Here is a 23,543-nt window from a genome sequence, read left to right on the forward strand (position 1 = left end):
AGAGTCTCAGTAGCCACCCTCGTTGCCATAGAAACCGAGTGACATATACCTTTAATTCCAGTGGTGCATACCTTTAATCCCGGAACTAGAGAGGATAATAAAATGGAAGAGACAGCTCTCAGTCTCAGTCTCATTCTGAGATTCTTGGAGGCAGGATCACCATTTTCAGACTGAGGTTGAGGTAAGAGCCAGTGACTGACTGTTTTGTTTTCTGTCCTTCAGGTTGAACCCCAATTTCAGTCTCTGAGTTTTTATTAATCGTGCTTCAGCAGACAATTATACAACACAGCTCATCACTGCACTTGACCAATTTCTGGTGGATTCTGTCTTGGGCTGAGCATTGCTTGGTGGTTCACTCCATAGGCCTGATCTTTCCCCTACTCTTTTATCCTTATTACAGACCCTGCTGAGACTGTCATATTCTTTCATGCTTGCCCTCCATTGCCCCCTAAGTCTTTACCGTGGTTGCCCACTGGAACTTTGTGCACGCTACAATAAAAGTTCTAGAGTACAAAATGGATCCTCCAGCTGCCTGAGCCCTCTACACCACTGACTAGTAAAATTCATGGGATGAACCATATTGTGCAAGGACACACTGTTCAGTATCCCAGCAGAGTCAAAGCAAAAACAGAAAAAGAGCGGAACAAAAGCATCTCTATCTTCTGTTTTAATCTCAACCTAGCAAATTTCCCTCCCCAGTCCACTCGGATGTTTGAGGAGTCCAAATGAAAATGATAAGATGCAATTCTGAAAACTCTTTTCTTACTGCCCATATATCATCTACTCGCTAAACCCAAAACATGCACAGCAAAATCTGGGGTTCTGTTGTTTTTTTTTTTTTTTCGGAATAGAATATTCTTTTATGCCTTTGTTTTCCAACCCAAAATGGTTTCATCTTTTCCCTTTTAACTGGACCCAATACTAGCAGAGGGAAATTGGTTTCTTACTAAGCACACCTAAATTAGGAAATATTTTACTTCTGGTGAGATTTAGAGGTATCTCAAATACAGAGAAGAAAGAGGGAGAACCCTTTCATAGCCCAGTACTGACCAGATGAGGCTTTCCCATGGAAATGCTGTGGAGTGTTTGTCTCAGAAGCTTACCACAAGTCTTGTCCAAAGGCTCTTGAGGACGGCATCAGCAGCACTTTTTGGCCTCTCTCCTGTCTATCCATACCCATCTGCTATAACCAACTCCTGAACATCGTGTCCTGAAAGGGCTGACACAATATCCTACCCTGTTTTCATAACCTGTTTATTTTAGAAGTTGTTTACATAGTTTTAAGGACAATGTGAATACGTTTCTTTTTTTTATCATTCCCTTTGGTCTTTTGAAGTTTTATTTGTTTGTTGTCCTGTGTCTGACTTGGATAGTCCAAGAACTTCATAAATGTTGGGGGAAAGGGAAGGCCATACAAACTCATTTTATGGTTACTACTAATAATACCTTTTTCAAAAGGAGAAGTTGTCCAGAGTGTTTGGCCAATTTAAAAGAAAAAAAATCATATAACTGAGGTAAGTAGAGAATACTTTTAACATTAAGTAAACTAAAAGTATTAAATTCTTGCATTAATTTCTTTTTCCTCAGATATCAATTGAACTAATCTTCCAAACAAAAGGATAGTGTAAACATATTTTTATTCTTATAAGAAGGAATAACTAAACTCTTTATTACTGGTCCACTTCAGAGCTTGAATCTGAATTAGCTAGAATCAAACTATCCTTGTCCTGGGAGAAAAGTATGAAGCCTTTCCCATTTTGTGCCAGTAAGAAAAAGCAGAGGTTTTTTTTTTTTCTCTGTATGATTGCCCTGAATTACCATCACCAGCATTCAGCTCTAACTTTCACCGATATATTTAAATAAATAAGCCATTGCAAATGTCTTATTAGTGCCATAATTCTGCTAAGATTATAAATCTATTTTATGCTTTCTTTAAATTGCTCTTCATGATTATCCTTCTTATACACACAATGGTCAAGCCTGCCCTCCCCATAGAGGCTATCAATGTGTCTTATTTCTGGAAGACAGCATGTGGGAAGAATTCTACGCTGCAGGTCCTCAGTGCTAGACGGACGCACTTGACCTGAAAGGGTTGTATCATCCCCAAACATACCATACTGCCCCAGAACCAGAAGTTAGTACACCACGAATGAGGCCGGCATCTCCATTGTGTGACAGCTATTGGATTTATCCTTACAAGTAACCCATGCTGTAGGGAACACTGTTGACTAATGTAATCGATATAAACTGTAACAAATTCTTGCTGGTTTTTGCTTTCTATTGTTAATTAGACCATAAACAATCACCAGTATCTTACATACCCTACTCAGTACAATTGCTTGGAAGCAGATTTCCTAATGGCTCAAAGACCTTTCATTTGTCAAATCACAAATCATATGCAAGAAATGCACTCCCAAATGAGAGTCCTTCCTTTCTGAAGCAGCAAAGCTTACTGATTATGAAGGTCTGGTACATATTTAACCTACTTAGTTTTCTTTCTCAGAAGTTGCAATATATAAATTTCTGCATAAGCCAATCCCAGAAAATAAATACTAAAATTATGTTAAGAGTTCAATAACATAATTTTTAAATCATTAAAGATTTCATAATTAAATCTGATATTCATGGTAAGTTTTGTATAATTCCAGCCCAAAATCCATCCAACCATAAAAAAAATTATTTTGAACTAATATGAAAGGAAATTAGATACACTATAATGTCTAGACCAAATCAGCTAAGTTTAAAATATAATGGCATATATAAATGTATATATTATAAATATAAATGAAACAGATCGTGGAATAGTCCAAAAGTGACAGCTGCTTTAATTCATAGGAGTTTAGACTTCCAGCCCCTCTGGAAATTATGAAATGAGGAATAACAAAAAAAACTACCCCCCATTATTATCCAAGCACAAGTGGTGTAAGATCATTTATCTTGATGTATGTCACCTTAGAGCACATATTATCCCTATCTCTCAAAGTGTTTTTCCCCTTATTTCATCTCTGACATTCATTGTAAATTTAATGATCCACATACGATTTGCTGGTGTCTCAGTCTGGTGTTTTGAATCATGAAACTAGAGCTAAATTTATGGTGCTGTGGTACCACTTAGTGAGCCATTAAGCAGCACAGTGATTTTAATGATTTGGATCATACTGGACCTCATCACTAGATAATGAGCTTCCATTTAGTGTAAATTTTATGTAAAAATTCAATTTGCAAACCAACAACATGAAACTACAACATTTTTTCTAACTTGACATTGTATTTATTTATCTCATGTTTCTGTGGGGTTCCACTGTTAAGTTTATTAATAGAATAACACCTTTCGACTTGGCTAGCACCACAAGCAAATGACACAAAGAAGGAAAGTGGCCAGGAATACCTACACTGCTTTAACCTCTGTCATTGTAGAGTTGACAAAACACAAAACTTTCAGAACCACAAACTGTTCTGTGTGGTATGTATCTTGGATGTGTGTGCTCATTTTACTTTATACAAGCTAGATGGCTTTATATGACCCTTTGTTATACAGATTGATTACAAATTTGGAAAAGAAATGATTAAAGCATGTGTCATTTGCCTTTTCTATTTGACAAAAAAAGTCTGTAGCCTTCAATAATAATGCTTTCTCTTAGGAAAAGATAAAGTTTAACATTCTAAATGATATTATATTAAAATGTCAACTATAGTTCAGCTATGCCAAATCAGTTTCCTCAAAAATAACACTTTGGCCTCAAAGCATTGATCATATTAGCAACATGGCATTAAGCCTTACAACTGAAATTAGTTTTATAAGCAACTAAACTGAATGGATTATTCATAATAATTTTATTAATTCCCAAAAAAAGGAAACTAAGGATTCAAGAAGTTACATATATCGATCCAGGATATATAATACATACATATATATCCGCATACATATATAGCCACGGCTGTTGTATGGATGTGGAGAATAAAATAACATGCCCCTGGATTCCAGTCGTTCTTCCTTGAAATGCTCTATTAATTGAAGTGAAACATGGCAGTGTATTTTTATATCTGCAGAGCAAGTTTCTGATTCCATGGTTTTATATTCCTCTACATCATCATTGACCTGGTTTTGTTCTGTATTAAACGATGGTTTACAAGCAAGCTTCAAACAAGATCGGCAATAAGTTCACATGAAACTGTGTTGGCTTTGGGGTAGCAAAAACAATATTTAGAAGTTCTTCCTTGACCTAAGCAAACATAATTCAAGGAGCTAAACCACAGGAAATGAACATGTTTTCCTTGCTTAGTCTAACCAAAGTTTTTTTTAAAAAAAATGCATAAAGCAATTTTAGATTTCTCTGTTGAGAGTTCTCTGTTTAGGTTTGTTCTCCATTTTTTATTGGATTATTTATTCTTTTGATGACCAATATCTTAAGTTCTTTGTATATTTTGGAGATCAGACCTCTGTCTGATCTGGAGGTAATGAAGATCTTTTCCCATTCTGTAGGCTGTCATTTTTTCTTGTTGCCCGTATCCTTTGCTTTATGATCAATCATGCCACAGGGACATGTGCTCAACTATGTTCATAGAAGCTTTTGTCACTGCCAGAACCTGGAAACAACCTAAATGCCCCTTGACCAAAGAGTGGATAAGGAAACTGTGGTACATTTACACAGTGGAGTACTACACAGCAGAAAAAATAATGGCATCTTGAATTTTGCAGGAAAATGGATTGAGCCAGAAAACATCATATTGAGTGCGGTAACCCAGATACAGAAAGAAAATTGTACATGTACTCACTCGTAAGTGGTTTTTAAACATAAAGCAAAGAAAATCAGCCTACAAATCATAATCCCAGAGAACCTAGACAACAATGAGGACCCTAAGAGAGACACACATAGATCTAATCTACATGAGAAGTAGGAAAAGACAAGATCTTCTGAGTAAATTGGGATCATGGGGACCTTGGGAGAGGGTTGAAGAGGAAGGGGGAGATAAGGAAGGGAGCAGAGAAAAATGGAGCGCTCAATAAAAATAAAAAATTGCAGGGCAGTGGTGGTGTACGCCTTTAATCCCAGCACTCAGGAGGAAGAGGCAGGTGGATCTCTGGGAGTTCGAGGCCATCCTGGTCTACAAGAGCTAGTTTTGGGACAGGTACCAAAGCTACAGAGAAACCCTGTCTCGAAAAACCAAAAAATAAAAAATAAAAAAATAAAAATAAGATAAAAAAATAAATAAAATAAAAAATAAATTTTTATCCTTCCCTACTCTCCCAGCCCCCATTTTCTTCTTCCCTCTTCAGAGTATCCCAGGGATCTTCCACAATAACATGGTAAAGAGTGCTTCTGGTCAAGTGACCAAATATTCATTTTTTTCCTATTGTCTCCGCCTTACTGTTGTCTGACCTGGATACAAGTGATGCATACTCAATTCTGGGGCACAGGGTTTCCTGCAGCCAGAATGTCAAAACCACAGCTCCAAAGGAAGCTATGATGCACCTGACTTTATCTCATCAACGGGCCAAATGTGGTATATTCTTACTTGGTGCCTAGGCTTTAACTTCCCTAGGCCAAATGCTACCACTTCCTTTCTCCTGTCTCAAAGTCACTTTATATTTCCTGGTTTCCCGTGACTCCAATCGCATCTCCAGAGAACTCGCCTTGCCTTACAAAATCCAAAACCAGAAATGACTGTGTTGTACACACCTGTAATCTCAGTACCCCACAGATAGAGGCAGGGGCATATTGACTTTGAGGCCACGCAGAGTTACATAGATAGCTCATAGCCTGTCTGACATACATATCCAGACCTTAAATTTAATGATAATAATATAACTAGACTCTGTAGAGAAGGACATTTGGAGATAAGAAATATACGTATTCTCAAGAAGATTCTAGCTTAAGGCAAGGGGACAAAAAAGTTCTGACTATTTTGTGAATGAATTGGGGAAATGATTAAGATTTCGATTTCTCAACAAATAATTATCCTACCAAGCCAGTCAATAACAACAGCATTAAATGAGCTCTTGCTGTGTCCTTGTCTCTATGCATTATTGATCAGAAATAGTTTGGGCCAACTTTTATATGGTAGATAGAGTTGAACACTGAGATACTTACATCAAATTATGCATAGGCTTTAAGTAAGGGATGAGGTCAGAGCCTGATAGACTACCTACCATAGTTAAATGGCACAGGGTTAGCCCATGAGATTAAGCAATCCTCTAGGTTAAATGATCATATAAAGCACAGTTTGAACTCATTAGGTTTGTTTGGTTAGTTGGTTGATGGTTGTTTTGTTGGTTAATTGGTTGGTTGGTTGGTTGGTTGGTATTTGGTCACCTAGGAGCCAGGGTCTCTATATATAGCCTCAGGCTGGTTTGACACTCACTGCATAGCCCAAATTGGCATTTAATTTCACAGATATTCAAGTGCTGAGATTACAGGAATGAGCCTTGACTCTCTGTTTATGTTCACATTCAAGAGCATTTGTTCAACTATGTTCATAGCAGTATTATTTGTAATAGCCAGAACCTGGAAACAACCTAGATGCCCTTCAAAGGAAGAATGGATGAAGAAAGTATGGAATATATACACACTAGAGTACTACGCTGCGGTAAAAAACAATGACTTCTCAAATTTTGCATGCAAATGGATGGAAATAGAAAATACTATCCTGAGTGAGGTAACCCGGACCCAAAAAGATGAATATGGGATGTACTCACTCATAATTGGTTTCTAGCCATAAACAAGGGTCACGGAGTCTACAATTGGTGATCCCAAAGAAGCTAAGTAAGAAGGTGAACCAAAGGAAAAACATATAGTTGTCCTCTTGGCTATGGGAAGTAGACAAAATGGCCGGGGAGAAAATTGAGATCTTGGGGGTGGGGTGGGATGGTGGTAAGGGGAGATGGGGAGAGTAAAGGGAGAAGGGGAGAATGGGGGGAACTTGGGGAAAAAGGAGGATTGGGATAAAGGAAGGTCACATTCTAAATCTTAGATCAGTGGGTGCGGTTTGCCAACCAGGAAGTAGGAAGTGAGTAGAATAGTTGCATTTGCAATGCTATGGACTGGCAGTTGTCACTTGGAAAAAGTGGAAAAAGGAGAGACTGTTGAGTAGAAAACTCAGACTGTGGAAACAATAAACTCAGTCTGTTTGTGCTAATAAGTGATACCTTGATAAACTCAGTCTGTTTGTGCTAATAAGTGATACCTTGATGTGACTGGCCCCTCCCTAATTTTGGAAATTCACCTAAAATTAAGCAACTGTCACAGAAGAGGAGCCACATGTGGAGATATGTCCACAGAAGACTTCTGAATGAAGGCAAAATTTAGTAAAATACACCCCTTCCACACACATCAAAATGTAACTTAAAAAAAAAAATCTCAAAATACCAGTTTCACTCAATTTTAGTGACTTTGTCAGTAGTTGGTTTCAAATAGTTTTTAACTTGCAGCTATATCCCATTGGATTAGTTTTTAATGTTTTTAGTAAGATTAGGATCAAGGGAAGTGAAATGATATTTAAACATCACCAATTAGGTTGCTAAGTTAAGAATCCATTAGAGTGTGGTATGGCCTCATCACTGTGTGCTCATCTCTTCTTGGTTGTGGAAGTCTCATTTTGGTTTGGTTTGGTTTGGTTTGTTTGTGTTTGGTTTTTGTTTACCTGATTTTTTTGTTGTTGTTCACTTGAACATGTTCTCACTATGTAGCCCAGGCTAAATTTACGGTCTTTTTGTCTCAGCTTCCAGAGTGCTGAGATTACAGGCGTGTGCCAACACATCTGACTGAAGCAAGCTTTTTTTTTTTTTTTTTTTTGCTTTAATTGGTAAAATACAACTGGGCATATGTACGGGATGTAACATGATGGTTCAATACATTTTATACATTATCAATGATGCATCAGAATGGGGAGCATAAGCATCATCTTGTGCATTTCTCTTGTCTTAGTACTAAAATATGCCATAGTCCAAATATCATAGAACTCATTCATAAGTGTAATCTAAGAAAGTTGAACACAGAGAAGAAGAAAGTAGAAACATAGTTATCAGAAACTGGAAGGACATAGGGGTTGAGAGATTGGCCAAGGGGGACAAAGTGAACAAGCAGATGAGGGAACAATTCCAAGTGCTCTGCTGTGCAGAGGCTGATTGTGCAGATAGCAGCCTGCTGCATACTCCAAAGCCAAAAGAAAGTTTGTAGTTTTCTCACTACAGAGGAATAAAAGGAATTTTAAGGAACATCCTTAAATGCGCCACCAAAACTTTCAAGTTTGGGGACTAGAGCAAAGGTTCTGCACTTAAGAGTACTGACTGCTCTTTGAGAGGAACCAGGTTTGATCTCTAGTACCTACATGGCTATTCACAACTGCACATAACTCCCAGGGGACTCAACAGCCTCTTCTCTCCTCCATAGACACAGTGATTCACACACATGATACACAGACATACATGTAGATAAATACCCTTACACATAAAACATTTCTTTTTAAATCCTGTTACAAAAATTTCATAAACACATTTAAACTTAAGTTAGAAGACCATCTTAACTGTATAACAGTCACATGTTCGTCTTTCAAAGGCTTATGCTCATGGATTCAGTGTTTTGCATGGCATTTATTGTAGCATTTCCTAAACTGGGAGGAGTTGCATTCTGATTATTCTGGCTATAGGGCCTTAAGTGAGGCCAGTTCTCAGCATGCATGTAGCTGCAGGGGTAAAGTCCCTTAAGCTAAACAGAGGAACTTTAGCGAGGATATGCGCCCTAATGAGAACAACACCTATATTGATGAAATTATCATTTTATATCACTGACTATATATAATAGTCATAAACATAGATCATAGACAAAGCAAGTTAATGTAGTACATTCCACGATAAATTTTCAATCCAGAACATTCTCAACTTCATAGAGTTCATACAATGTGAATCTTGGCTTTTTAAAAATATTCAAACTTTCCAAATCGATAAGACACAAGCTGTAATAAAACATGTGTTTGGCAACAAACCTGAACAGCAAGGAATATGTCAGAACTTTTGTCATCTATAGTGAATCTCTACCATCTTAGGTACTGTGCCAAGCCAAAGAGCCCCAAGCCAGGCCTCCCACCCAACAGCCTTGCCTGAGCTTTGCCAGAGGTTCCAAGGGCTCCAACATAGGTCATGTCTCTCCTAGCCTCCACATTGTTCTCCCAAGACTAAAAATGGGGGCACAGAACCATAGGATTCCATAGAAAGACCTCTGTCTTCTAACAAATACACCATGTTCCCCAGTTACTGTCTCCCTTGAGGCCATCAGAATGAGTCCTGTGTGCTCTTTAGTCATGCTTACATTGGTCCTATGAAGTCTAGACTCTCGCCTAGTCTCTCACCTCCCAAACATCAATTGTCATCCAGTCTGCAGGCAGAGAAGCAACAAAACTTCTACTCATAGCCCCTGGCATGTGTGACTTTCTCCCTTCCCGTGTTGCTTTTCTTTGTAGCATTGCTCGTCGGCTGAAGAGCTGCGTATCTTCTTAACTCGCAGATTTCCTTCATAAATTGATGACAACTGGGATTCAAACATTTAAAGTAGCTTACAACTAACAGCAGGTGATTAACAATTTTAACAGCAAATAGAGGAATGAACAAAATATAAATAAATTACATGTATTTTATCCAAACAAGTTATTTTTATTTTATATCTCAAGGTGCCCGGTGACTGGGTGTCTGCTATGTGTACAGCACTATGGGTATGGAGATGAGTGACTCAGAGCCCCTGTTCTGCTGATCTTTGGCTCTTGATTCCTGTTGAGTTACTTTGAAAAGATAAACAGGTAGATAAGTAAATGTGAGGTGGAGACAGACAGGGAGAGAAAGAGATATTGGGAAAGCAGCTATACAAAGAAAACACCAGTTCTGAATATCCCATTTATGTGGCACTATCTCATGGAAATGAGATAAAGTATAGACAGGACACTCACTTCCATTGCTTACGTAATTTATGCGTCAGCAATATTTAGTGAGAATTGCATATTTTGCTATCCTCTAATCAAATTCCCTTACCTGACAAATGAAAATAATCTGAGTGGGAAGTCATCAGTGAGGAAAATATTCCGTCAAAAAGCACTGAAACTCAGACGAGAGAACAAGGATTATTAGCCAGCTTTTAGGCAATTTATAATAACCTGTCTCTAGAGGGGTAAAAATGGTCCCATTTCTCATTGTTGGCAATCCTTCTCAATGACCAATATGTCTACCAACATTTTCTTCTTCAAAATACAGTCAAAGTTGTAGCAGAAAATCACAGATGCAATCAAATTTCTCCTAATGGCTGAAATGTGCCATATGCGCTCGGCTACCTATGCACAATAGGGTGCATCTTTAATGACTTTCTTACTGTGCCCCTGTTGCAATTAGGTACTAAAGGACATATGGTATGCTGCAGTTTTAACAGTGAATTTCCTTGTTTTTTATTGTTTTCTATCAGAAGCTTAACAGTCTTTCAGGGTAGTATTAGTAGTGAGAATTAAACCACATGTTGATTTCATTTTTTTAAGCCTTGGAATCTCATCTTGATTAGCCTTATTAGTGTAGTGCCAAAGAAAACATCCAAATCGTATCTATTTTCAGTTAATATTGAGTAAAACTCATTTGAATTGGTAAGAAATAAAAGAAGCACAGCAGTACTGATAGAACATTCTAACTAAAGGTGTGGAGACCAAACCATAGTTGGTGTGCCCAGAAAATCACCAGGCCATGATGGTTTCAAGGTTGCTCAACCTTCTTCCTCCTTTTGAAAATAAACAGCTTCTTTATACGTGATCCCTTTATTATTGTCAGAAACACAATAAACATAGTCACAATTTAAAACCCATTTGGAAACCAAAACTTAACTGAGTAAGACCTTAGATTAGAAAGCCAAGTCAGGATGTTTCATTGAATTTGTTCAAATACAAGCTAAGCATCATTCAAAAACAAGAAGATGGATTTATTCAAATTTGCTAAGTTTTAAGAAAACCTGGATCCACAGAGAAGGCTATGTTTATCACCACTGAAAGAGAAAATTAAGAGAGCGGTGACGGAAAGCTACTATTTTTTAAGTCATTTCCAAACCTGCATTAATTTAATTAAATCTTCCTCTTGGTTTTACCTTATGTAATAACAAAGCACAGAGCAGTTTTAAATCCAAAGATTCCTTAGATGCCAGAAGATTCCGAGGATGGATAGTTTCACTACATAGTTCCTCTTTCTACCAGGATATTTTTTGCTAGATTTTTCCATTCATTTCAGGTCAAGGAAGGGGAAAGATCTTATCACTCAAGTTTATATTCTTCGGCTGTAAGCATATTCTTCGGCCGTAAGCATGGCTACACATCTCTGTCCCAGTCAGCACTAGGGGCACATTACAAGATAGCCAGCCAGGCTTCCAAATGAGCCATGAAGATTAATAAAATACAGTCTCCAGTTCATGTTGGCACCTCCCTGTCAAGCCAGCTAATGAGAGCTGTGTTACTGTAAGAGTCAACTGTCACATTATCTCCGGACTAATAAATGGGTTCAAAGACAAATAACAATACACAACTAAAACCCAGTCTGAAAAGAGCTTTTCAGCTATTGCAGAGGGGCGCAGCCCTGAGACACTCTCAATCCGCAGGCACAGTAGGCTTGTCACGTTTCCAGGAAGGGTTCAGTGAAGGAAAGGAAGTTTATGTCAAAGAAATCCAGTGTTACCGTTCTCAATTCAAGGTTTAACATGAAGAGTAAGCTAAGTGCAGGTTTAATTCAGTAGGTGACCATGCCACTTACATTACACTTGCAGAAAACTGTGCTTAACCCAAGTCTGACAAAAATAGTTGGGGAACGTATTTGGCTCAGAGTAGGGGAATTTTAGGTTTTAAACATGAACTTATATCTTATAATGGATTTCATCTCGTTTTCAATTACAGACAACAGAGGAAATTGGGAAAGTATAAAAAGGAAAAAAAAAGAAAAAATGAATAAACTCAAAAAATTGCCAAGACGCGTCCTGTTACTTCTTATTTACAGTAATGTGGTAAGCCTTAGTTCATGTCTTCATACCATACTGATATTCCCTGGGCTTTGAGGGAAGGATCCATGTAGACTTCCCACATGAGGCTGATCACTCATCAGCTGCTTATTTCCAGAGCTTTGTCCATCTGGAAAACACTGCATTAACCAACACCCTCTAAAACACAGAGCTGCCCTGCCCAGGCTGGGGTCCACAGCAGCCTATGGTGAACACACATATTGATAAGGCCGTTGGACAACAGGCTCATTTAGGGAAACAATGGTGGGTCCTTGGGCCCAGGGCCTGCTCAACTATGTGCCTTTGACCACGTTTATAGTATCATGTATACAGTCCCTTCTGTGGAATAAGCCTCAAATCTAATGACGAAGCAGTTGGTCATCCCCTAAATTGTCAATTCTCTACTAGAGCAGAGGGCAGATATTGCCTAGGTGGCTGGTATTATAGCACACACGGACTGTACTGGGTGAGAACCCCAATGAGCTTTCTCCCCCAGCAGCCCGTAGAACAAGAATGCCTCTGTAAGCACTAGCCAGCTAAAAGAGAGGTCCCCACTCAGCTCCATCCAGGTGTCTGTGCTCTGAATTGAAACTTCCTAGCTGTCTCCACCAATAGGCCTTCTATCATCCAGTGCTTGGGAACAGCTACGAGCAATGACAAAAACCTGCGTCTTGGGGGGTGTCTGAGATATCTCTGGCTCATGAGAGCAACACTGTCTACCCACTAAAAGTGCTTGCATCCCAAGCTCTTTTTCAAATTATACATATATATATATATATATATATATATATATATATGTTGACTTCTATATGGCTATTTCATGCATTCTCAGTTTTTTTTTCTTTGCCCCCACTTACACATTTTCCCCCACTCATTCTGCTCCAACCTCACTTACCCTGTTTTGTTGTTAGTATCCCCTTCCCTACTTTCATATCCTGCCTTTTACTGTCTCCCAAACTTTAGTGCCTCTCCTGCTATCCTCCTGTATCCACTATGCCTCCCTTCTTGGTTCCTTCCTTCTACAGACTCTCTTTAAAATTTTTAATACATTGTCAGAGAACTTAGTAAGCACTTTGTACCTCTGGAAATAATGAAATCTTTGGTTTATGTCCTTCCATCTTAAGCAGTGTCTGCTCCTTGCCTTCCTCGTGGAACTTGAAAGAAAAGGTTTTTTTCCATGTAACATGCCAAACAGAAACTAGAATATTGCCATGAGGGTCAATCTCTCCGTGCCAAGAATCATATACATTTTTATTCAATCTTCATATCATAAAGGTAGACATTATTGTCCCATTTTTACAAGTGTGAAACCAAGGTCTGTGAAATTAAACAACTTCAGGGCTTACCTCCCAAGCAGCAGCAGTCAGGATTTAAACCTCGACTATTGGCATCACTGAAGGGCAATACTGATATAAAACCTCTACAAAGGCGAGTCTCTTTAAGAGGGAGGTTCCTATGGGAAAACGCAAGATACTTGACATTCTCCTTGCTTTAAAACAGCTGGTCCCGCACTCCCCAGAGAACCAAAGTTTAGCCAGCCAGCCCCATATTTGAGGTGTTGAGCAGCACACACAAAATTTCATCAGCCTGCTGGTGAGGGCAGAGATGGACGCCTGGAGGAGTCCTCTAGGAAAGACTCTGTCTTCCACCTGTTTAAGGGATGCATTTGGTGTGTGCTCTGCTGCAGGTTACAGCCCAGAAAGGGAGATTTCTCACAACTCTGACCTTGGCAAGGTTCAGGATTCCAAATGGTGGGGCCCCAGCTGGGATGAACTGGAGAGGATGCTGCTGTTCCAGTCATGCATGCTCTTGCAGCATGTCAGAAACCCACAGTGGCTGCTTTGTTGGGTCTCTTTGTGTAGAGATGCTTTTCCTGTTGCATGCCAGATTTTTCAGCCTGGACCCTTTTGAAACTAAATGAGAGACAGAGAGAGAGAGAGAGAGAGAGAGAGAGAGAGAGAGAGAGAGAGAGCCTGTCCAAGAATAACAAATGACAATTTTATATCTTCAAAATATGTAGATTTGAGATTTGTTTGGGGAAAAAATTCAGGGGCTCTACTGAGCATCTGTAACGATGATATATCTACACATTATATGGCCAGCTATCTTTAGTTTGTTTTTATATCCCGTGGAGTGTGACATCTGTGCAGAAATTATGAACTGACTCATATACATGCAGTGCTTATTCAGTGTTTGAAAAATGGGCCTATTCTTCTCCAGTCCAATTATTTATGGAGAAATTAGAAGAAAACTTTAAAATCTGGGGATCTTTTTCTTAAATTTATTTGTGCTTTGCACTAGTCAATCTGATCAAGCAGAAACTATCTGTAGCAAGGGTGAAGGTTTTCCTAAGTGGGTTAATTATATTTATTTTCATGGCCACCAGCCCCTCATTTGCTTTTTATAAATTACTCAGGGCACGGGGCTAATCTCTGTGATCGTTCTCAATCTAGATGTAACAGCTCAGCCTTTCATTTGAAGTGGATCTTTTCTATTACAACCCTTTTATGAACCACCTGTGAAATGAAGGCTCTCTCCGCATGGAGATATAGGTATATGCATATAAAAATTTATAACTATTCCCTAATCACTCAGACGTGTAGACTAAGCATCACTTACGATTACCACACAGATACTATTATACAAAGAAGTACATTTATATGGAAAACTAAAGAAAGCTTTTATTAGAAGAATAAATGTTCACTGATCCTTAACTCCAACTATCCTATTAACGCAACAATAAGGAGGTTCGCTCATCTCTGTCAGTCCGTACTTAAGCCCTCTTAAGTGTGTCTGTAGGCAGCTAAGAGGAATTAGATGATTCTCTCTCCTACTTTGCTAACCCGGCATGAAATTCTTCCCCCATCTCCCTTCTGTGCTTTACTTTTACTTAAAAATAAACTTTCAACCAGAACACTGGTGTTAGGGCAGAAAATTAATCCTTGGTTGTGAGGAGGAAAGATCTTGCAAACAACTTGTTGGCTCAATCGCATTTGACGTGAGCCATAAACACAGACACCATAGACACAGACACCATAGACACAGACACGGCATCAGTGGCTCCCATCTTATGACCAATTCATCTTTAAAAGTTCAGCTCAAGAGGAGGAGAGCGAGAAATGGAAAAGAGAAAGTGTTAGAGAGGCTAAGAGGAAAAAACAGATTTTCCTTGAACACCATTAAAGGCCAAAGATACGGTGCTTGGTCCTTACTGTGCTTTAATGTGTCACTGAAAGGGATTAAGAAAGAGTGTCCCCATTTCTTGGATTTGGGAGTTGACTTTGCAACATAGGTGGGGGAAAGTAAGCTAAAATAATCAGTGAGGGTAGAGGCGATTTTCCTTCAGCTTTGTGTATCTTCTGCATTTGGAACCAGATCTGCCTATCTCAGAATCAGGAATGGTACCTTTCTAAAGAATCGATGCGCCTCCCTTCAGAAGAGCTGGAGCCAAGGCTCGGAGTTGTCAACACTCAGAGGGAAAAATTTGCAAATTGATTATCGAACTTAGGTGCTAACCTCAAAAGTTCCTTCACAGAACTATCATCCACACACTGGAGCACTAGTGTACGCCATTTCACTGAGTAGAGTCAAAGACTCATTTTTAGCAGATGGCCAGGGGACAGTGACATGCTCGCTCAGCATTCGGTACTCTGTTATGTAGGCTAATTGTCCACCTACGTTTGGAGGGAGATGATAGCATCCTTTGAATTATGAAACATGGGTCTGAAAGATGACCTAGGAAGCTAATCTTGAGAGAAACTGATCTTGGGGGCAGGGGGAAATACTACTGGAGAGAAATAAGTATGTGGGATTATGAGAAAATTTTAACAAATTTCAATTTTTAAATAAATTAGTATTTACCAAAAGTAGTATTTTAATGAATTCTCTTGACTGTCCAGAATTTTAAGAAGCATGTTAATTATACAAATACAGCCCCTCCCCCCCCCAAAAAAAGCAGGGAGTGTTTCATCCTTTTCTTGCTCCAATAAACACTTGGCTTACATCAAATAGCTCATGAACAATCAGAAAACCTGGTGGTGAGAGGAATTTGAATAGGATTTTTGAACGCCAGAGAATCCTTAAAAGCCCAGTTTTCAAGAGGTTGTCAATTATGAGTTGTGAAAAAAATATGATTGATATTTTTCTTTTCTCATGTAAATACTTAGTTTTTAAAAAATTGTATGAAGAAATTCAGATCACAAAAAAAAATAAGAAAGGAATAAAAGCAAACTACAGAGACAGTCGCCTTTAATCCCACTCCTTCTTGCCACCAAGCTCTCCGCTGGACGCCAGCCTCTCCCAGCATAGTTAAAGGCTGTGACGAAGCCCTCTCGGTTTATTGTTAATTAACTCGCCATCTAGATTGCCTCCACATATGACTGAAAATCCAGACTGGGCGCACTTTGAACATAAAGTCTTTGAACATTCCTCACTAATTGTTTAAATGATGTGTGGATTTTGTCTTTAGCAGTTGGTTTCGCTTTAACCTTTGGACAAATTGAAAAGTTTTTTTTTCTTTTTTTCAATAAAACTCCTTCCTTCTTTGTAGTCTTAATTCTGTACCACGGGGACCGTTTTCTAAACAGTTCACAGGAAGGAAAGAAAGACTTGATGACCCAGTATTCTCGGTTTTCCCCAACGGTTAAACGTAGAAATCGGTCCAAAAAAAAATGAGAGGGGGGGAAAAAAGAAAGGAAGGAAAAGAAAACAAGATCATGATTGGTTACGTATAAATGAGAACAATTCCCTAGAGTCCTTAAGGGAATAATGAGACGAGAGTTAGTTACTGCTAAAATTGACTGTAGGTGTGTAAGCTGCTTTCATTTCCCGAAAAATCTTTTGTATATTTATTTAGTAATTGGTCATGAAATAGTGCTTTGGACAGGCATTTTAGAAAGCATATCTCCTGTTTAATAAATCTGAGGCTTTGATAATTATTAATACACAAATGCCAGCCCAGAGATGCTCAATTCTTCATGTCATGGCGCGGCTATTAATGATACTCAAAGGAGCAAAAATTACCATTTCGGAAGTGTCCGGTGCAGGAAGCTGGTAAACAAGCCTGCAGTTAGGGCTATGGATGATGTGAATCAACAAGGGTGAACAGATTTGGTTACTCTGTGTATTAGTGTTAATAGGAATAGATTATAGAGGAATATTTGTGATGTGACCTTCTGTGCACTAATTGAAATAGTATTCAGAGTCAGCATTGGCGTAATCAAGTTAAACACGGAATCATAAATCATCATGAAAAGGGCTGTCACAACTTCACCATTAATGCCCTGGACTGCTGGGCAGCCCCGAGAAAATATCTGCTATGCCGATCTTTAGGTTAATAGGAACAGAAATGGCATTTAAAGACTATTTGGATCAAATCTGCTCCGAGGTTGAAAGTGTTCCTCTGTTAATTTACTGGTAATTTGAAGTGATGTAGTTAGGGTTAGAGGGAGCACAGCTGAGCCCCTTATAGCAAAACAAAGGGCTGTGGGAGTTTCTTCTAATATTTATTTAATTGCTTTAGGGTACAGTGCTAATCAGTTCTAATATACACGTGTAGTTCCCTTTGTTTCTCAAATAGAAAAGAGTTGGCAAGGTGATCTAGAATATTCCACTGACTGGAGCCCCGTGTGTTTGACGAGGGTCTCTTTAGCAGTCTCATATTTTACAGAGCTAAGTTTTATTGTGTGCATGGAAATATTTCTGACAAGTTAAATTCTACTGTGTCCTGCAGAAAGAGTAAGAATTTACTAGCAATTCTTGTCTCGGGAACATTCTCTATTGATTGGATAGAATCAAACTAACAGGCTTAAGAAAAATCACAGCGGAATTTGTTGTACAATGATATATACTATTGCCAATAAAGCACCGCGTCTCAACACGGAGAAAGGTTGTGCTAATTTAATCGGTTACTCATCAGCTCATGTAGACAATAAGATGTATGATGCTAAGACGGAAAGCGCTTGTTTATTATAATTTGTTTCAAATGCTATAAATTAATAGAAATTCCAGCAGGGGACTGATAATAGCATTCTTCCAAACGTACCATATTTTACTTCAAATCTGAAAGCACCTCGGGTCTGCCCCACTTACAACATTGTGTTCAAAACTCCAGGCAAGTTAGGTCTCTCTCTGGAGTGATGGTGGGTGGGGATGGGGAGGGGGGATCTTGACCTAATTGCTCACCTGGAGGAAAAGGCCCGTACATAAAGAAGGGCATTCTTGGGGGAATTCTTCATGGCTTCACAGTTTAGTTTATCTGCACCACACAGTGGGAGTTGTAGAGCAGATCAACTGACTGCTGGGATCTGACGTCTTAGGTTCTTCCTTTCTGGAGACAGCTGGTGACTTCCGTAAGCCTTTGGGTTATTCAAATGGCAATTTTAGGGTCTTGGCACTGCAAGGTGCAAAGCAAAGGCAGTCTGCCTTAGTCCGCACTCACTTTCCATATGCAGTAGCTAAGCCTCCTGGGCAGTGGTGGTTCAGTTCCCACAGCCAGCCAGACCTCTGCTATGTAAAGGGAAACAGTGGACCTGAGCTTCTCTCAAGTGCAGCCTTGGAAATGCTCCCCTTAGATCCTTGTATGAAAAGTTTATTATCTCTTAGACACTAGCTGCTTCTTCACGTGCAGGGTCAAACATTCTCTGAAATCACTCGGACATAGAGCTTACAGATGGTAGCCTCAGTAGTAACCAAGTGTTGCCAATCAAAGGAGTCCTACCAGGCATGCCTATGGACTATCAGTGTGCTGGAACCAGGCAGCACACCAAGTGAGGGTGGGCATATTTAGGACAATTGCTAAGAAATGCAAGAGGAAAGTTTCAATTACTACCTTGTAATAGAGCCTTGGTGATGGGACCACTAGCTAGTGATACTTGGACAGTGAATTTAAACCCTGTGAATAGAAAACTAGTTCTTCATCAAGAGATGATGCAGAAGGGGACCTAGTGGAGAGAATTTTACCTCCCATCGTGTCCTGCTTTACCACTGCATTTACAAATATGAATTAGACACAAGTACTAATGTTGTGAACTCACGGTGGAAGGAAGAGGAAGGGTCCTAGAACTACAGAGCCATAGGCACCATCTCAGAGTTCTTCCATGACTCATGGCAGAAGCAGGAATAGAAATGGAATCTCCAGACAGTCTTGTCCGGCAACCAAGGAATCAAAGGACAGTTGCCCCATTGCCCTTATCCTCAAATCTACAGTGACTCAGAACAGAGAGGAGACAGACCAGAGCGGATCCCTATGTTATTTAGGGACTCTGTGGGCCTAGAGAACAGCATCCGTTCTGTCTTCAGTCAGCCATCACAATCGGGCTTTCACAAGAGGATGCCATCCCCTAGCCAGGCAAGGGGAGTCAAGGAAGCCTTGAGCGAATATGTAAAGGGAGAATGAAGAAGTCACCAGTGAGATCGTTGACATGGCCATGTCAACTACCCATTGCCTCTGTCCCATGAATGGCCATTGAGGTGAGGCTTAGAGAAATGGAAAAATCCTTCCTCTGCTTCAAGCACTAAGACTGACTGTGGTGGAAGTAGAAGTGTTTATGAACCGTTGATCAACCAGTGTTCATACAACCTAGTAGCTTCAGCCTCCTCCTCCCTCAGACTGCTGACCTACAGAAACCTCTCTCTGGATCTAGCCAAGGCCTCTCCCTCTGCTATATATCGTTAACCTGTAGAAGCTCCCTGGTCCATCAGAGTTCCCGCAACTCACCTGAGCAAGCTTTTCTGCATGTCTGTCTGCCTATACTTTCTCCCTTTCCAAGCCACGGGGGTAGCAGGATCAGGAAATCTGAAAGGGGCTGCATCTAGGATTCAGGATAGGCAAGACTCACTGTGTGACACCAGTTAACGGGGAAATATCAAATACGAGTTAAGGTCTCTTGTCGTTTTTATTGTCTCTGCTGCCTTCTGGAAAGTGTGGACTTTTCCCCAGTTTGAGATTTTTCTTTTCTATTGATATTTCCGATGATCTGTATATGTTGTGATACCCTGTAAATGTGCATAAACATTTGCTAAATTTTAAATTTAAAAAAAAAATCCAGTATCATTATCTTGTTTGCACTCAAAAACCTTAGAATTTCAAGACTTTTAAATGGCAGGTTTTCAAAACGTATGCTAGGAGAGCAAGTCTAGTTGACGTCTAAGTGGAGATATTGTACTTCACTGTAACTATTCCACATCTGACACTAATTTTCACATCCTTTCTCCCCAGTGCCCGCTCACTACCTTGGCTTTATAGGCCGACCTGCCATCCGTGAGCAGAGCTGCGTGTCTCCTCCACTTGAAGGGCCCCAGGAGCGTAATATAGTCAGTGGGAGTGCAGAAGAGGAAAAAAAAATATACACTGCTTTGCACACAGCCTGAGAATCAAGGCAAAGAGAGAAAATAAATCAATGGGTGCCATTCAGCCTTTGCATGCATAATTCATCAGGAGAAATAAGTACCTAAAATGCTTTACTAGTGAATGGAGTATAAGTAACTTTATTTTTCATTAACATCTAAGTCATATCGGCATCCCAGACAACTCCAAAACACATTGTTTGAACTACATTTGCTAACTATTTAAGATGTATATCAACTTGTTTTAAGAATGCATTTCCTGAAAGCAATACAAAGCAGTTAAATCCTTCTACAAATAGCTGAGAGAGAATCAAAACAGTGTGTCTAAAATTCTGAATAAAATCAAGATTTCTCAAGCATCTCCAAACGTTCGATCAATGAGATCAAGATTCTCTCACACATTATCTCATTTACTCTTCCTGAACCTCACCCTTGGTGAGATCGGGGGCTATATTCGTTTATATGAAAGGGATTAAGATCCAAAGGGAGTGAACGGCTTGCCTATGGGTCCACAAATACAAAACAGCAGACTCAAGTTGTGACCCCAGGCTTCTTCGTCCTTAAACCAAACTCATTTTACTATCTACATCCTGGTAATGTAATTATGACTGCAATTACCCACAAGAAAAAAATAAATAAATTTGAGTGTGTGTATAGAGGGGGAAAGGAAAGAGAGAGAGAGATGAGAAAATTGGGCTCAATTAACTGTATATTCCTTCTTTGTTAAGCTAGTATTGCTCCTCAGCCCCTTAAAAAAATTGTTGCTTTTCAGTTCTGCCCTGAAGCCAGAAGACCTTCACTGTCAGGAGTAAATAAGACAGGGACCAGAATGGGTTGGGTTGCAGAGCTTTGGTTTTGAATTCGATTCTCTATTGCAACCAGACATCCAAAGGAATACACTCCTGTAGACAACATACATAATGTTACAAAATAAAGAGAAAGATTAGGACCACTGAACTCCAGAGTGGAAAAAATAAGTAAGGACATGCCTGTACTTCATTTTCCTCATCGGAAGCTGTGCTCTCCAGCCAGAGGGGGTTCACTGGCCTTTGAGTAAAATGGAGGAGCCACTTTCCTCATAGATGCAACACCACTGATCCTAAATGACCTCTATTACAGTGAAAGGTCAGACGTGTTTTATAGGTCCTCGTTCTAAAGACTTAACTCCAGCAGATAAAAACGCCACTGTGAGGCTGGGAAGAGTAATTACTGTGAAAGGCTGAAGACCTGAGTTCAAATCCCAAGCACCCATGTAAAACGTTAGGAGGGGCCGTGTGCACAGCTATAACCTGAGCAGTTGTGGAGTCAGGGACAAGAGGACTCACCGGGGCCTGTCTACTGTCAGCCTAGATCTGAGTCTCAAGGGAATGAGTGGAGGGTGATGGAGGACACATGCAGGTACACACGTGTGTATCCACCGTACACATGTAGCATAGACTTACCAGAAGTTTTAAAATGCATTTTGAAAGTCACCCTTTTTTAATCCATCTTGTGATCCTTGAAGACTTAGCTAATACTACATTATATGAACAGCAGCCAAAAATGTGCTGCAATGAATTCCATGTAAAATTGCATTAAAAACACCAATTATGTTTAAGCTGTTACATATTTAATATAAACAAGTTTACTACATTGCTAAAAATGTTAGCCTCTTGAGTTTGGAAATTTATTTATTGAACACATGAAATAACTAAGCTTAAGTTATTGTCAATTTTGCATATTTTTGCTGGTCTACTTCTCTATCAAGTTATAAACCCACAATGTCAGAGCATAAAAGAGCCTCGTGTATTTACTGCTAATGTTGAGTTTTGACCTAGTGTATGAATTCACTTTTTAGATGCTGTCCTATAAATCCTAAATATTTTCAGATTGAACGCTCAATTCTAAAACTCCAAGCAAGTTATTGTAATTGAGAGGCAAAAAAAAAGTTTAAAAGAAAAATTAATGAAATTCTATCCCATATATTATCATGCTTGGCAATGAAGGAAGGGCTTTGAAAGAGAAAAAGATAAATCAAGTTTAGCATTATAACTCTCTTAATAATAAAAATGTATAGATTCGAAACCCCTTCAGTGACCCTGTCTTCCCCAGTATAATTCCCTAAAACTTCTAAGTCACTCAATGATAAGAACCTGATCTAAAGGCTCCCACTGCATTAATCAAATACCAGGTCTAATTAAAAGAGCCATGCACAAAGCTTTTTCAAAATGTTGCTCAGGTATTGCAATAATTTCTGATCACCCAAGCCTGGAAGACAAATAATTAGAGCTGCCAGAGCATTCTGATGAGTGATGTCAGCATCTCCGAGTGACCTTCCCTCCACTAATTAATTTTCATCTTAAGAAAAGAGACCCTGTTGTTGCACATTATTAATTGAGTTCACTAAAAGATGCGCCTGATTAATTTTTGTTGATAATACTTGTCATTCTAGGCAGCGGCTGTAATCATTCTATTGGGCTTTATTTTTTTAAGTTGATCTAAGTCCTTTGCAATGTGACTGATATATCTGATACAAAATATCATGCGTAAGGGCATATCCTGCAATGTACCTGGCTATTTTTCATGGCAGTTGTTTGCCAAGGTAAAATGAAATGTCAGAGTGGAGTTTTCTGAGCAGTGGCAAACGGCAAAGGGGTCATTACATTTTGCCCTCATAGCTTAGGGAGACCACCTATTCCTGGATTCCCCAAAGAGGATGCTGTACCCCTTTTTAGCCTCTTCAATTTTGCGGTGGAGTGCCCCGTCACAAAAAAGAAAGAAAGAAAGAAAGAAAGAAAGAAAGAAAGAGAAAAAACCACCTGCATTGATCTTACAAGAATCCTTCAATTGCAACAAAAGACTTAATAGGACTTCTTTGTTCTGAGACTAGGACCGATGGTTTGCCAAATATGTTCAAATGTCTGACCCTGGGTGAGAGGCAGACACTGAGCCTGGAATTTGGAATGCTGCCCTGTTCATTCATAGAGCATTAGGATATGAAAAAAATAGAGCTGTATTAAAGTATTTATTTCATTAACCTGACATTAAACAGGAAACTCAGGGACACACCTAATGAATGAAAGCCATGCTTGTAAGGGAACATTCCCATGTCATTGAATTTCTGGGTCCTAATTAAAGCCACGGCTTGTTTTTAGTAGAAACTTCTAAATGTGGAAATAATTTCTTGGGGGGAAATGTTGTGTTTCAGACACTGAG

Source organism: Microtus oregoni, unplaced genomic scaffold (genome assembly GCF_018167655.1).
Source record: "Microtus oregoni isolate MIOR12 unplaced genomic scaffold, Mior012 000001F_ref0000356, whole genome shotgun sequence".
Taxonomy (NCBI): Eukaryota; Metazoa; Chordata; class Mammalia; order Rodentia; family Cricetidae; genus Microtus; species Microtus oregoni.